This window comes from Zingiber officinale, chromosome 2A (genome assembly GCF_018446385.1).
Source record: "Zingiber officinale cultivar Zhangliang chromosome 2A, Zo_v1.1, whole genome shotgun sequence".
Taxonomy (NCBI): Eukaryota; Viridiplantae; Streptophyta; class Magnoliopsida; order Zingiberales; family Zingiberaceae; genus Zingiber; species Zingiber officinale.
This window is the reverse complement of record NC_055988.1, coordinates 11597153-11614538: the sequence shown is the minus strand read 5'-3', so window position 1 is coordinate 11614538 and position 17386 is coordinate 11597153.

Below are 17386 nucleotides of genomic sequence, written 5' to 3'. Positions count from 1 at the left end.
TTGGGGTTCTTCAATTTCGAGCTTTGACAGTGCTCAACCACGTTATTTTTCACAATAGCTTGAGAGAACAACTTTTTCTCTGAACTCTTGTTGTCTTCTTTGATGCGAAGTCTAACAATGAGTTCCTCCACATTCATCTCATTCCGCTTGTGCTTCAGATAGTTCTTAAAGTCCTTCTAGCCGGGAGGCAGCTTCTCAATGATAGTAGTCACCTGGAAGGTTTCACTCAGAACCATCCCTTTTGAGTGGATCTCGTGCAAGATCACCTGAAGCTCCTGGACTTGGCTGATCACCGTCTTGGAGTCAACCATCTTGTAATTCAAGAATCAGCCCACGATGAACTTCTTCGTCCAGACAGAGAGCCAACCGGCGCGAGAGGCTGGCTGGGCGAGCAGATAGGCCGAGCGAGAGGCCGGTCGGGCTAATAGACAGGCCGAGTGAGAGGACAGTCGTGAGAACATGAAAGCTGAGCGAGCTGGTGTCGGCCGAGCAAAGAGGCTGAGTGGGCAAGTAGAGAGGCCAAGCATGCAGACGAAGAGGCCGACCGAGGGGACGAAGAGGCCAATCGTGACGACGAAGAGGCTGACTGGGCGGATGAAGAGATCAGGTGAGCTGACTGAGGCATGCGATTGACGTAGTTTCCTTGAAACAGATTCGCCCACCTCCAGTAGTGCTTCGAGGTTTACTCGAGTCATTTGTTTCACAGGATACAACGGTTAACCGTGATTCCACCAAGCACTGGTGGTCACGGCAAACTGAGTGGTACCCGACTGCTATCACGGGCACTCCACCGAGTAGGGGTTACGCGATAGAGGAAGAGGGAACATAGGTGGAGAGCTTCTGCTTCTTTTCTGTGTGTGTAAACCTATGATCACAGCCTCGTTATATAGGAGCTCAGATCAACAACAGCGTTAATAGTCAATTAATGACCATTACTCGCCAAGCTGTGAAACGCTAGCGTTTCGCTCGGTCATTTTGCTTCTGCATTAATCTTACTTTAATGCATCCATTACACAAGCAGCAAAAGGTTTACGTGGTAAAATATTGGTTGTTCCACTTGGACAAATTTTTCCCCGACTGGTCCAACATTCGGCGCGCGCAGGTTATGCCCGCACATGAGTCAACATGGTTCAGTACAATCCAAGCCCTACATTTGCACCCCCTTACACACCCATGCATGAGAGAGAGCCTCTTCTCATGCATTTGTTCACATCCTCAATGTATGTGAATCAATATAAACAAACCAACATGCCATGAAACTCCTAATATAGGACTAAAGCCTCATTCACAATGGAGCATCTTTCGTCTTTAACCTCTTCTCCATTCACATTACGTATATCTAACAAGAAATACCAAGTTCCGGAGGTGGCGTCGCCGCGGCATAACTTGTGGATGAGCTGAGTGAACAGGAAGGCGTCGGAAGGGAAAAATCCCATCTTAGCCATCTGGACTAGGGACTCCTCGCTCTGGGGTTGTCTTCGCTTGCCCAGGCAGGATAAAACGATTGACCAGGTATTGCCGTGGAGAATTGACATGCAAGCGGAGAGGCGGAGCCTAGCAGGGAGCGGAGCTGGTAGTTAAGGTTGCAAAGTGAGGCATTGTGAGAGTGCTTCTTAGTTAAGAGGTGCTTCTCGTCGCTCCGGGTACCTACACCACCATCACAATCAACGATATCGGTGGAAAAGGAGAAGCGTGGAGGTGGCGGAGAGCCGTCAAATGCAAACACCTGGATTCTTCACCAGCTTCATCTTCCATTTGGCCACTCGACGTGGCTGCGTTGGAAAAAACCTGGATTCTTATACCCAAAAAGGTATCCATTGGAAAGCGTCGTCAGCGTCCATACTGCCATTAGATTCGTGCAGTGGACGTGATTAACCCGTTTGGGTAGAGGAACCAGATTTACTCTGCGGATCTTCTCAAAGAATGTCTGATCTATCACTAAACCCAAGTTTATCCCAATAAATGATAACATAATATATATATTATATTTCATTGCGGATCTGTCGGGACTTCACTCTGGGTTGTGGGTGGCATGGTCCAAGCACTTGGAATGAAGTCATGTCATTGTTATGGACTCTATCATGCGGATTGTTATGGACCAACTACCATGTCATATTATTTTATTTTTTTTAATACAATATTTTCTCTTTCGTAGGTTTTTTTCTTCTTCGTTCTCGCTGTAACGAAGCCACACTCACCGCGCCTCGTCGCCGCTGGCCACCCGCCTGTCCGTCGGCCGCTTGACCACTACTTCTGGCGCCCGGATTACGACACGATTGCGGCCGGAGGCAGGCGGCCTGAATCCAGACGCGATGGCGCCAGAATCCGGACATGATGGCACCAGAATCCGAACGCGATGGCGCCGAAATCCAGACGCGATGACACCGGAATCCGGACGCGATGGCGCCAAAATTCGGACGTGATGGCGCCGAAATCCGGACGCGATGGCGTCAGAATCCTATCACCTGCCCAACACTGCCGCGATAGTGCTGGATCGCGGCTGGAATCGAGCTGCGAAGGAACCCAATCTGGCGCGATCGTGGTCGGATTCCGTACGCTATCGCGACTGGACGCGATCGCACCAGATTCCGGCAAGATCGCGGTCGGATTCCGGCGTGATGGTGTTCGGAATCTGGCGTGACTAGATCCCCTCGCCATTGAGACTTCCTCTCAGCTCGGCCGTGGACAAGCGGCAGCAGCCAGAATGTAACGACCCGCCTTCTACTGGCTAGGCTGTAAGGCCGGACCGTCACAATATGCTGTGCTAAGCTATATCCAAGACCAACACTAAGTCTAGGTGCGGAAGCTGTACAAATTAAAACTTGGCTAAACTGTTATCATTTCTTTATTCTATATGTGCTAAGGGGTGTAATCAAACTATTCATGCCATATATTACATTCCCCATGGTCAAGGAACTGGAATAAGAGGTTTCCCGCTGCTATCAGGCTTCCCAATCGATCGGTGGATCGATTGGAATGGTCTAATCGATCCAGTGATCGACCCAGCATGCTGCTGTATGCGGAACTTAGGTTGGATTGATCCAGTGATCGATTCAGCACGCTACTGTGCTCGGGCAATATTCTGGATCGATTGGCTGATCGATCCAGACTGGCCAATCGATCCTGTGATCGATCCCAGGGCTTTCTGTTCGCGACCGAAGGCATCCGGATCGATCGGCTGATCGATCCAGGAACTTACTGTTCGCGATACGAACTTCTCAATCGATCGGCTGATCGATTGAGAAGCCTCCAATCGATCGGCTGATCGATTGGGGTTTCTGATTTCGTACCACCAGTCTGATTTCAGCATTGTTTTGTGCCAAATTCACACACACAAGTTCTAACATGACCATAAACATCCCAATAACACTAACTGACATTCTAAGCAGGAACACTAACAATCTAACCAGGTCTTTCACGATTCATAGCATTAAAATAATTGAAATAAGGAAAGTAACAACTTAATAAAATGCTAAAGTTTCAGATTTATTTCTAGTTTCTCCAAGGTCTTTATTCCAAGTTCCATCCACACACATCTTCATCGTATTGCCCTCCAGCCTCCGCTAGTCCATCTTTCCTTTACCTTTATCTGCAGTATAAGGAAAGAGTATCTGTAAGCTTTATGCTTAGTAAGAAACCATCTACCTTACAAAACATGCGTACGATGCAATTTATGCTTTGAAAACATGCTATTTGAAATATATGTATACTGAATATGCTAAGCATGGCATGGCATACAACACATAGAAATCGAACTAATCATGGCAATAAAGCTAATCATAACTATCACATTGTATCAATAGGGAAAACTAATCTGATACAGAAAGCTGAACTAAGCTAATGCTAGACTAATGCTGAGGCTATACTGCATTCACATAACAATCTTGTGAGAGTTTGAAAACTATGTATAATAAGTGAAAATACATAATCATGCCGCTGTTTGGGCCCGGCAACTGTACTTGCTGTGCGCGCATCCCTAACTAAACTCGGGGTTGCAAATTCCGAATCTAGTAGGGTTTACTAGGTTAGCTGAACCTAGGGACGACTATGGGAGCCCAACCCAATGGATATCTAATCCAGTACAGTGCCACCGAGAAAGTAAAATACTGAACATAGCTAATTATTACTTGTCTTGCTCTTTCTAGGTTATCTGAACCTAGAGCTAGGTTGTCTGAACCTAGAGGCGATTGTGGGAGCCCACCCATTGGACATATAGTCCTATAAGAGCTGTAGCAAGACTAAATAAGCTATGAAAATGCTTCTATTGCATTTATCTAAGCTAATAAAATGCCTAAGTTGCATTTTAACTGTGCTAACAATTTATTCGAACACTTGGTGTGCGCTAGTTCGCATCCTTTGTGCCGAAAGTCTACATACTACTAAACTGAAGCTTAAAATTCATACGAAAGCTACTTATACTGCAGGTGAGGGGTTTCTTACCTCCTGTTCGGATTTTCTTAGAAATCTAATCGCTAGGCTTTCCGGAGGAGAGATCTCTTCGACGATCTGCTCGCGTATATGCTTTCCTCTAGCGGAGGGAAGCGTCCTCGTGTCGGAGTCGTCGCCGGAAAGTACTCCTATGGCCCTAGGGACGGAACCCTAGGTGTGCTTGTGGTTGGCGCCGAGAGAAGAAGAGGAGAAGGGGGCGGCGTGGCTAGGGTGAGGGTGAGGAAAAGTTACGTTAAAAATAACTCTTCGCTTATTAATTCCCTATTTATATTAAGTGGGTAATTTCGCCCAACTCTAATATAAATTTAATTGTCTCCCTTTTCTTTCAGCATGGCCCTGCTGGGTTCACTTGATTACTAGAGTCCACCATAAGTCGTAGGACCCATAGGTCTCTGGTTCAATTCCCGCGTAGGCTATTATACGGTTCTATTTGTTTTTGCTACTTCCGCTACCCTAAAAATTCTGTAAAAATATCCTAAAATTTCAGAAAAATACTAGGATATTTCTAATAATTATTTTGAGAATTTTCGGGCGTTACAATCCCCCATACCTTATAAAAAGTTTGTCCTCGAACTTAGAATAACTCTGGGTACTTTTGTCTCATACTGGCTTCTGTCTCCCAAGTTGCTTCTTCTGTTGTGTGATTTTGCCAAATGACTTTTACTAATGGTATCTCTTTATTCCGCAATTTCTTAACTGCGCGATCTACTATCTGAGTAGGCTGACTGTCATAGCTGAGGTCTTCACGGACTTGTACCAGCTAGGGCTCAAACACCTGGGTGGCATCTGGGATATGCTTCTTCAGCATAGAGACATGATATACATTATGAATAGCTGACATTTCCTGGGGTAGCTCTAGCTCATATGCCACCTTGCCAACTCTCCTGTTGATAAGGTATGGTCCCACATATCTGGGACTTAGTTTGCCCATCTTCTCAAAACGCATTACTCCCTTCATGGGAGCTACTATGAGGAGCACTGAATCCCCAACTGAAAACTCTAAGGGTCTGCGCCGTGTATCAGCATAGCTTTTCTGGCGGCTCTGAGCTATCTCTATCCTCTGGCGGATCTGCTGTATAGCTGATGTGGTATCTGCTACTAGATCTGTCTGAAGTTCTAGTTCTTTCTGTTCACCACTCACATACCAACAGATTGGAGATCTACACCTCCGCCCATAGAGAGCCTCGTAAGGTGCCATGCTGATAGTGGCTTGATAGGCATTGTTGTATGCAAATCGCTAAGCTCGGATATTTGCACCAACTTTCTTTGAAATCTAGGGCACATGCTCGGAGCATATCTTGAGCACGATTTACTCTGTTTGACCATCATGCGAGGATGGAAAGGCAGGTGAACTTTAACCGTGCCCAATCTTGTTGTATACACTCCTAGAAGTGTGATGTGAACCCACTGTCTGAAATAATGGTTAGTGGGACTCTATGTAATCGACTATCTCCTTGAGATACAACTGAGCTAATTGTTCCATGGAGTAGGATATCCCGATAGAAGTGGGGTGATTTAGTCAATCAGTCAACTATTATCCAGATGGTATCAAAACCATTCATGGTTCTGGGTAATCCCACTATGAAATCCATAGAAACGTCTTCCCACTTCCATTCTGGGATCTGAATAGGCTGCAAAACTCCTCCTGGTCTCTGGTGTTCTGCCTTAACCCTCTGATAGGTTAGGCAGGTGCTGACATATCGAGCGATGTCTCTCTTCATCCCAGGCCACCAAAAATGTTTCTTCAAGTCCTGGTACATTTTGGTGGAGCCAAGATGCATCGCATAGGGAGTCTTGTGAGCCTCATCTAAAATCTTTCTTCGTAGTTCCTCCTGATCTGGAACGCATAATCTGTCACCAAAGTATAATACCCCGCTATCTGATATTCTGAACTCTCCACCTTCTGATTCTGCTATCCCTTGCTTGATTTTCTGAATTTCAGGATCCTGTTCCTGAGCTGTCTGAATGTCACCAAGCAAGGTAGACTCTAATGTCATAGTAGAGAGCTGTCCAACTATGAGTTCGAGACCGAAATCTGTGATCTCTTTCTGTAGGGGCGGTGACATGGCTGCTAAAGATAATAGGGTAGCACTGGACTTTCTGCTAAGTGCGTCTGCTACCCTATTGGCTTTCCCTGGGTGGTAGAGGATGTCTATATCGTAGTCCTTGACCAGCTCTAGCCATCTACGCTGTCGCATATTCAGATCCTTCTGAGTGAAGAAGTACTTCAAACTCTAATGATCTGTATACACTCTGCACTGAGCTCCACACAAGTAATGTCTCCAAATTTTGAGAGCGAACACCACTGCTGCAAGCTCAAGGTCATGAGTAGGGTAATTCTGCTCATATTCCTTGAGTTGTCTGGAGGCATAGGCGATCACCTTGCCATTCTGCATCAGCACTGCTCCTAGAGCCAACTTAGAGGCATCACTATAAATATCAAAGCTGTCTGTGTTTTTTGGTAGAGTCAGAATAGGTGCACTGATCAATCTTCTTTTTAGCTCGCTGAAGCTGTTCTCGCATTCCTTTGAGATGATGTGACCCAGGAAGGACACCTGATCCAATCAAAATTCACATTTTGTGAACTTGGCGTACAACTGGTTCTGCTGGAGGGTCTGCAGTACTATTCTCAGGTGCTCTGCGTGTTCTTCCTGAGTTCCTGAATAGATAAGGATGTCATCGATGAATACGATAACGAACTTATCTAAGTATTCTCTGAATACTTTGTTCATGAGGTCCATGAAAGTAGCTGGAGCATTTGTCACACCGAAGGGCATGACTACGAACTCGTAGTGTCCGTATCTAGTCCTGAATGTTGTCTTGGGTATATCCCCTTCTTTAACTTTCACCTGATGATAACCTGATCTAAGGTCTATCTTAGAGAATACTGCTGCTCCTTTAGCTGATCGAATAGGTCATCTATTCTAGGAAGAGGATACCTGTTCTTGATGGTGACTTGGTTCAATGCCCTGTAGTCTATGCACAAGCGCAGGCTCCCGTCCTTCTTCTTCACGAACAATACTGGCGCTCCCCATGGTGAGTGACTAGGACGTATGAAGCCTTTGTCAAGCAGCTCCTGTAATTGCTCATGAAGTTCCTTCAGTTCTGCTGGAGCCATGCGGTAGGGTGCTTTGGAGATAGGATTTGTACCGGGAATGAGTTCTATCTCAAATTCAATCTCCCTGTCTGATGCTAGGCCTGGTAACTCTTCATGGAAGACTGCTGGGTAGTCACATACGACTCGGACCTCTGCTAGCTATCGGTCCTTGTCCTGACTGGTACTGACTACGTGTGCTAAAAATCCCGTACATCCTGAATCCATTAATCTCTGTGCTTTCATAGCTGAGAGAAACTTTTTGGCCTTTCTCTTGGGTTCTCCGATGAACTCGAACTGTGCTTCTGCTTCAGATTGGAATACGACTTTCTGTTTATGACACTCGATGGAGGCACCGTATCTGCTCAAGAAGTCCATTCCAAAGATGACATCGTAGTTAGTCATATTTAGCACTATCAGATCACAAAAGAGTTCTCTGTCTGCTATAATGACTGGCACTGCTCTGAGCCAGTGCGTGGATGCCATAATTTCTCCTGAAGGTAACGTTGTCCAGAACTGACTACTGAGTACCTCTGGGGGTATCGCTAACTTCTCGACAAATGTCCTGGATATATAAGAATGGGTTGCCCCAGTATCGAATAAGACAGTTGTACTTTGCTGTAAAATACTAATCTGACCTGAAACGACTGTCGAGGCATTTGCTACGTCTCTCTGGTGAGTGAGTAGATCCTCGCATTAGTCGTAGCTGGAGGGGCTTCTAATCTGCCCTGGCTGATCTGTGGACCATCTAAAGTGGCCTGCATCTGATGCAACTGTGCTGGCTTGACTTCATACTGAACCGGCTGTGGTGGAGGAAAGCTGGTCTTGTTTGGGCACTGCTTAGCCATATGCCCTTCCTGTCCACACTCGAAGCATCCTCGTGTGCCCTTACGACAAACTCCAGGGTGGAATTTCCCACAAGTAGCACATTTGGGATAACTAGGCTGTTTACTAGCTGGTCCTCCATTTGGGTAACTCCCTGGTTTGCGCTTATTGCTAGAGTTCCCTTTCCAGTTAGAGCCGTGGGAGCTGTGGCCTTGGTGTTTCTGAGTGTCTGAGCCTCCTTGACCTTTGGACTCTGAGAGGACTTGTTTCTGCTGCTTGATACTGTTCTGGTAGTGCTCGGTGGTCAGAGCACTGCTAACTAGTTCTTCAGTGGTTGCGGCCTATGAATGTCGCCAGCCACGTTCATTGCTATTTCCGGCCTCAGCATCTTGAGCATCAACCGGACTCGTTCTTTCTCTGTGCCGACTAGTTCAGGGCATAGACGAGCCAATCTGTTGAATTTCTTCACGGCTTCCTCCACTGAAAGGTTGCCCTGGCGAAACTCAGTGAACTCGTCGTAGTGGCGATTCGTGACCCACATGTGAAAGATCTCCTCAAAGAATTCTTTCTCAAAGTCGACCCATGTCATCTGGTTTACTGGGCGCTTCGTTCTAATTCTCTCCCACCACATACGTGCGTCTCCTGTTAGGCAGAATGGGGCGCACTTCACCTTCTCGTGTTCTGGCCAGTCCAGAAGCTCCATCGTGCTTTCCAATGTTTTGAACCAGGCTTGAGCATCCCATGGTTCACTGGTGCCTGAGAAATTCTCTGGCTTGACTCTCTGCCACTGGATCAGATAGGCTTCTCTCCTTGCCTCTGTTGCTGGGGCTACTGGTGCTGTAGGCTAGACTGGTGGAACCTCTAAGACTACTGGCGTTGCTAAGTTTGGTTCCGGGGTGACTGTAGGAGTGTTCTGCTGATTAGCTTTTAATGTGGCTATCTCCTGTTGCTGTTCAGCTAGCTGCTGCTGTAACTGAGCCACTAAAGCTGTAAGGTCTGGGGGAGGCACTTAACTGCCTGCCTCATGCTGGGGCTCAGTGGCTGGTGCCCTTCTAGCTGGGCGTCCTCATGCCATTTCTAAAGGAACAAAGGACATACATAACTAAATATCACGTTCACATAGCTAATACTATCATGTTAGTTACTATCACAGATAAGCATACTTTAGTTATCTACAACATGAAAGCAATAAACATACAAAGTGAGAGGTATTCTTACTTGGAAGCTACAGGTTCAATGCTGATGTGTGTGTAGGAAGTATGGAAGCTGCTCTGATACCACTCTGTAATGACCCGCCTTCTACTAGCTAGGCTGTAAGGCCGGACCGTCACAATATGCTGTGCTAATCTATATCCATGACCAACACTAAGTCTAGGTGCGGAAGCTGTACTAATTAAAACTTGGCTAAACTGTTATCATTTCTTTATTCTATATGTGCTAAGGGGTGTAATCAAACTATTCATGTCATATATTACATTCCCCATGGTCAAAGAACTGGAATAAGGGGTTTCCCGCTGCTATCAGGCTTCCCAATCGATCGATGGATCGATTGGAATGGTCTAATCGATCCAGTGATCGACCCAGCATGCTGCTGTATGCAGAACTTAGGTTGGATTGATCCAGTGATCGATTCAGCACGCTACTGTGCTCGGGCAATATTCTGGATCGATTGGCTGATCGATCCAGACTGGCCAATCGATCCTGTGATCGATCCCAGGGCTTTCTGTTCGTGACCGAAGACATCTGGATCGATCGGCTGATCGATCCAGGAGCTTACTGTTCGCGGTATGAACTTCTCAATCGATCGGCCGATCGATTGAGAAGCCTCCAATCGATCGGCTTATCGATTGGGGTTTCTGATTTCGTACCACCAGTCTGATTTCAGCACTGTTTCGTGCCAAATTCACACACACAAGTTCTAACATGACCATAAACATCCCAATAACACTAACTGACATTCTAAGCAGGAACACTAACAATCTAACCAGGTCTTTCACGATTCATAGCATTAAAATAACTAAAATAAGGAAAGTAACAACTTAATAAAATGCTAAAGTTTCAGATTTATTTCTAGTTTCTCCAAGGTCTTTATTCCAAGTTCCATCCACACACATCTTCATCGCATTGCCCTCCAGCCTCCGCTAGTCCATCTTTCCTTTACCTTTATCTGCAGTATAAGGAAAGAGTATCTGTAAGCTTTATGCTTAGTAAGAAACCATCTACCTCACAAAACATGCGTACGATGCAATTTATGCTTTGAAAACATGCTATTTGAAATATATATATACTGAATATGCTAAGCATGACATGGCATACAACACATAGAAATCGAACTAATCATGGCAATAAAGCTAATCATAACTATCACATTGTATCAATAGGGAAAACTAATCTGATACAGAAAGATGAGCTAAGCTAATGCTAGACTAATGCTGAGGCTATACTGCATTCACATAACAATCTTGTGAGAGTTTGAAAACTATGTATAATAAGTGAAAATACATAATCATGCTGCTGTTTGGGTCTGGCAACTGTACTTGCTGTGTGCGCATCCCTAACTAAACCCGGGGTTACAAATTTCGAATCTAGTAGGGTTTACTAGGTTAACTGAACCTAGGGACGACTATGGGAGCCCAACCCAATGGATATCTAATTCAGTACAGTGCCACCGAGAAAGTAAAATACTGAACATAGCTAATTATTACTTGTCTTGCTCTTTCTAGGTTATCTGAACCTAGAGCTAGGTTGTCTGAACCTAGAGGCGACTGTGGGAGCCCACCCATTGGACATCTAGGCCTATAAGAGCTGTAGCAAGACTAAATAAGCTGTGAAAATGCTTCTATTGCATTTATCTAAGCTAATAAAATGCCTAAGTTGCATTTTAACTGTGCTAACAATTTATTCGAACACTTGGTGTGCGCTAGTTCGCATCCTTTGTGCCGAAAGTCTACATACTACTAAACTGAAGCTTAAAATTCATACGAAAGCTACTTATACTACAGGTGAGGGGTTTCTTACCTCCTGTTCGGATTTTCTTACAAATCTAATCGCTAGGCTTTCCGGAGGAGAGATCTCTTCGACGATCTGCTCGCGTCTATGGTTTCCTCTCGCGGAGGGAAGCGTCCTCGTGTCGAAGTCGTCGCCGGAAAGTACTCCTATGGCCCTAGGGACGAAACCCTAGGTGTGCTTGTGGTTGGCGCCGAGAGAAGAAGAGGAGAAGGGGGCGGCGTGGCTAGGGTGAGGGTGAGGAAAAGTTACGTTAAAAATAACTCTTCGCTTATTAATTCCCTATTTATATTAAGTGGGTAATTTCGCTCAACTCTAATATAAATTTAATTGCCTCCCTTTTCTTTCAGCACGGCCCTGCTAGGTTCACTTGGTTACTTGAGTCCACCATAAGTCGTAGGACCCATAGGTCTCGGGTTCAATTCCCGCGTAGGCTATTTTACGGTCCTATTTGTTTTTGCTACTTCCGCTACCCTAAAAATTCTGTAAAAATATCCTAAAATTCCAAAAAAATACTAGGATATTTCTAATAATTATTTTGAGAATTTTCGGGCGTTACACAGAATCCTTGCCGCGATCCCCGACGGGTTCACTGTTGGTTAATCCTAGGAAAACGTACCGGTTCCATTGTACAAAAAATTTTTTGTACAAGTGTCGAACCTTTCCTTAAATAACCTATTGTGTTCTTTAGAAGTTAAATTAGGAAGGAACTTAATATCATTGATTCCAAATTTAACTTATCTGTTCTTAATGATTTAGATTTGAATCGCAAGCGGAACTTAACACTATTGATTCAAATCTACCTAAGTTATTAATTCCATAAATATTAATTTCCAAAATTGGCTTCCAGGACTGCATGGCGAGACACATGACCTTCTTGGATATGGGTGCAACCACCACCGCCTAGGCAAAGCCTTTTAAGGAAAGCTAATATTTATTTCCTTAAATAACTCTAGGTTAACCAAAAGGAACAATCGAATCACAAATTCGAAAAAGAAGAAAACACAAAATCGAAAAATAAATTTGATAAACTAGATCTAATTGCCTCTTGTATTTAGAATTCTTACAAAGAAAATAACTAGTATGATGCGGAAGAAAACTACTAGTTATACCTTCTCTTTGTAAGCTAATGACTTCGAGATCTTCTGCCGTATTCCTCGCCTCGCCTTGGACATCGTGTGGGCGACGATCCTCCAAGATGAACACCACCCAAAAGAGTCCTTCATCTTCCTCTAGAATTCGACCACCACCACCACCAAGGAGAAGAGAGCAAAGGGAAAGGGAGAAGGGAGAGGGCCGGCCACCAAGAGATCTCCAAGAAAGAGAATAAGAGTTGTCTCTCATGAAGCCCCCTCACCCCTTCTTTTATATTACTTGCCCAAGGTAAATAAGGAAAAACTTTTTACAAAAAAATAAAATCATCCAAGAGTTTTTCCTTTTCCCTTTTAATTTTTTCTTTTCTTTCCTCTTGATTGAATCAATCACTAATTTTAATTTTGTGATGATTTTAATTAAATTAATATGGCCGGCCACTTGCTTGGGCACCAAGCAAGGTGGTCGGCCACCTCATCAAGGGGAAAAAGGAATTTTATTTTTATAAAATTTTATAAGAAAAACTCTTATAAAATTTTACAAGCTCTCTTTCCTAAAGTAGGAGTTAAAAAAGGAAAGTTCTAAAAATTAAAACCATGTTTTAAAATTTAAAACTTCTCTTACAAAATTTCCTTTTTTAATATGATGATAGAAAATTTTAATTTTAAAACTTATCTTCCTTTTTTCTTAAACCATGAGGATGGTTAAAAAAGGAAAGTTTTAAAACTTTTAAAACTCCCTATTAAAACATGTGACCAAATTCAAATAAGGGAAGTTTTTAAAATTAAAATCTCTCATTTAAAACTTATAGTTTTCAACAAAGAGAAGATTTTAAAAATTCAAAAACAACCCTCCTTGTTTGAATATTGTGGTCGGCCCCTTCATGCTTGGTCACCAAGCAAAGGGCCGACCCCTATAGGAGAGGATGTGGTCGGCCCTTGCTTGGTCACCAAGCATTGGACCGGCCCACTTCTTGGACACCAAGAAGAGCCTTACATTTGGATGGACTTGAGGCTATAATGAGGCTACGACAGGGACCTAGAGGAGAAATTGGTTTTGGCCTTCCGATGAGCTTGAGTATCCCGTGCTCGCCCTGAACACACAACTTAAGTTCATCGATAATAGCTCATTCCACTAGAGAGTTATTACCGCACTACCGCACCAATCCCAAATTACATTATGAGCTCCTTCTTATCATGAGTATGTTAGTCTCCTTGTGTTTAAGATTATGAATGTCTACTAATTAAGTAAGTTACTAACAATTCACTTAATTAATATCTAGCTCCAAGACTAGTACCACTCAACTTTATTGTCATGTCGGACTAGGTCCACCTGCAGGGTTTAACATGATAATCCTTATGAGCTCCTCTTGGGGACATTCTCAACCTAGATAACTAGGACATAGATTCCTTCTATAATCAACAACACACACTATAAGTAATATCATTTCCCAACTTATCGGGCATATTGATTTATCGAGCTAAACCTCACCCTTTGATAAGTCAAAGAAATAAATATTAAATATATGTGCTTGTTATTATATTAGGATTAAGAGCACACACTTCCATAATAACTAAGGTCTAGTTCTTTTACTAAGTCAGTACAAAAGGAACATACCTAAATGGTCCTACTCAATACACTTAAAGTGTATCAGTGTAATTTATTAGTCAAGATAAACTAATACTTAATTACACTACAACTATTCTAATAGTTTGTTCCTTTCTTTCTTAGTCGCGAGCAACTGTTTATAATTTATAGAGAACCGACAACATGATCTTCTGAGTGTGACACCACACTCCATGTTGTCTACCATATAAATTAATTGAACAATTACAATTAATAAATAAATGCAGATATTGACCAATGTGATTCTTTTATTTCAACAAATAAATGTTTACAAAAGTTAGGCTTTTAGTATACACTCTAACATTCACCCCCTAGGCTATAGTGTGGGTGGGTCCAGGCGATCGGAGGCTACCAGCGGTGGGTAGATGGCCGGCGGCCGAGCGAGTGACGGGCGCGCGAGTGACGGGCGCGCGAGTGACGGGCGCGCGAGGAGGCGCGGTGGGCTGCTTCGGTTCGACGAGAACGAAGGAAAAAGAGAAGAGAAAAAGATTTTATGGAAAAAAAATGACGTAGCGGATGATCTGTATCATTCTGTAGATAAAAGTCCGTAGGTTGACATTTCTCTCTCTCTCTCTCTCTCTCTCTCTCTATATATATATATATATATTATATGTATTTATGATTTAAAATTTTAGAATTTAAGGGTTGAGTTATAACGGGTTTGAGTCAATAAGATTTTTCTTCTAGGGTTTAGGCTTCCCTCTTGGGTTATAGTATTCTAGATTAAAAATTTTAGATACTCACGGGGTATATTATATATATTTAGAGTTTAAAATTTTAAAATTTAGGCATTGGGTTAGAATGAGTTTAAGCTAATAAGATTTTCCTCTAGGATTCAGGTTTTGCTCTTAGATTATAGTGATCAGGATAAATAATTTTAGATGTTCACAGGGTGTAATATAAGTATTTAAGATGTTTTAAGGAATTTTTAATTTTAAAAATAAAAAATAGGATCGAGGCACCCGACCAAAAACTTTAAAAATAAATTAAAATAGAATAAAGGCGATTGAATTATTTCCAGGCGCTTTGACCGACTTATATTGAAACTATTATTTTTTCATTTAAAGCTTGATTTATGAGCTTACTAATGAATATGTTCATGAGCTAACGAGACAAGTATTATGAAACTTGAGTTTAATTTATTTATCTTAACGAGCCTCATTAAACGAATTTAAATGAACTTTTATCGAATCGAGATTCGAATAACTTATGGGTGGCTTGGTTCATTTATACCCTTAAACTTAAGATCTTGAAAAACTTGTGATACTGGGCCATTTGACAAGACTCATCTGTACTTTCTGATTTATCCTAATGATCCATAAAAATTTTTATAAGATTGAGTTGATTATCTTCATGATTAACTGGTTCATAAGAAATGAATACCTGAATTAAAAAAATATCATACATTTGAAAAAGTACTCTAATAGTGTTGGAGATCATTAATGAATCCGAAATTAGTGATTTTACATGGGTTAGCAGTTGCTTTATCAGTTTATTTGGAAGATTCAAAGATGAGGGAAGGTAATAAACATATGAAAAACTTTTCTTAAAACAGGATTTTAAAAATTGGTCCAGTTTTTTTGCTCGAACAGTGGGAAGCTCCGTCATTTTCCACCTTTAGAGTCCAACGTTTTGAAAATTAGAATTGAACGTCAAAATGGCAAAGTTAGTAGGTTGACAATTATATAGATCGAATTATCAAAGGACCATTAATTGATGTAAATTATAATTTTTATATGAATTAAAACAAAAGGATGAAATAATGTTGTTTATTTGAGAGCATGAAACGAAAACAAAATCAAAGTGATAATTATTCACAGTGATCTTCTGAAGAAATCCCAGATGAAGACGTTGATCGACGAAGACGCTGTTGCTGTCCGAAGCACGATCACGGGCAATCGGAAAGTGCTTCAAGGTTCACGAACCAAATCCCAAATATTCTACTTTTAGCTCTCTGATCACCTCACAAACCCTTTGATGCGTTCTCTCTGATCACCTTTACTTTGGCGGTTCTTTTCTCATTGCTTGGACGCTCCTTTTATAGAAAGGTTAAGGAAGACGATGGGGAAACACCACCCCTTCATTTCCTCAACGTCTAACATCTCCCACTCGTTCAAGTCAATCCATATGGTCACATAGACCATGTCGGTCACATAGACCATGTTAGTCACATAAACATCAAGATGATCATGTCACGAAGACCAGAGTAAAATTAGTCACAAAGACCAAATAAGTCACGTAGACTTTATGAGGATCAAGTCACAAAGACCAGAGCATAAAATTAGTCACAAAGGTCATATAAGAACATCCATTCCATACATTAGGAAAAATGGTTCGTGCGACAGCAAGCACAGTGAGCATTCAATTGCTAAGAAGATTGTCACACCTTACTTAGCTGCTCCATTGAACGAATCAGAGGCATCAATGACTTGCCTTTACCCCAGATTAAATTATTTACATCATTATGAACATCTCTAATCCCTCATATTGACTATATGTCAAGAGCATGTTCAACGTCTCCAATCAAACAAATTATTTACAATTATATTTTATGTACTGAACTAAAAATGTAACTGGTACCAGTGAATAAATGTCATAGATGTAAATCAATCTTAATTTTCCTTTTTAGCTAGAATCTATTCATTCTAATTAGTCGATTTCCTAGTTATGCTCCATAAACCGAATCATCCATAGCCAATAGGAAACATACTAAAGTAGCATATATTGATCAGAACTTCAAGTAGACAGTCAAATAGTCACTTAGGGTAAGATTGAGATTAACTTATAATCTCAAGGGTCTCACATAGTAGAGAAGCAAGGATCCATTCTCCTATTACCCTTCTTGTCGCCATAGCACATGTGGTATGAATCACATGCTACGATGTTATTCTCTTTACTAAAAAGAGTGCATGTTTTCCCCAAAGTTTAACATCGTACAGATTTCGATCTAGACATACCTAATGTACAATCCTGAATTCAACATATGAATTCCAATCTGACTTTAAGCAGATTCAGTAAATGCTGGGTGCATTTACTCCGATCATTACATAAATGATCTCATCTTGACACAAGGAGACCTTAACTTACGGGTATGTCTCTATTCATAGCTACATAAGCTATCCCATAAGCAACGGTCTTACCTCTATTAGTACTTAACAAATAGAGATGATTGTCTATGTGAGTTGACTAATCTCAATCTTTCAACATGCTTATCGAGACTTTTATTCGAATGTAATAAAGACATATATACTGAATAGATCATGATATTTTTTTTATTTATCAAAATTTTTTCAC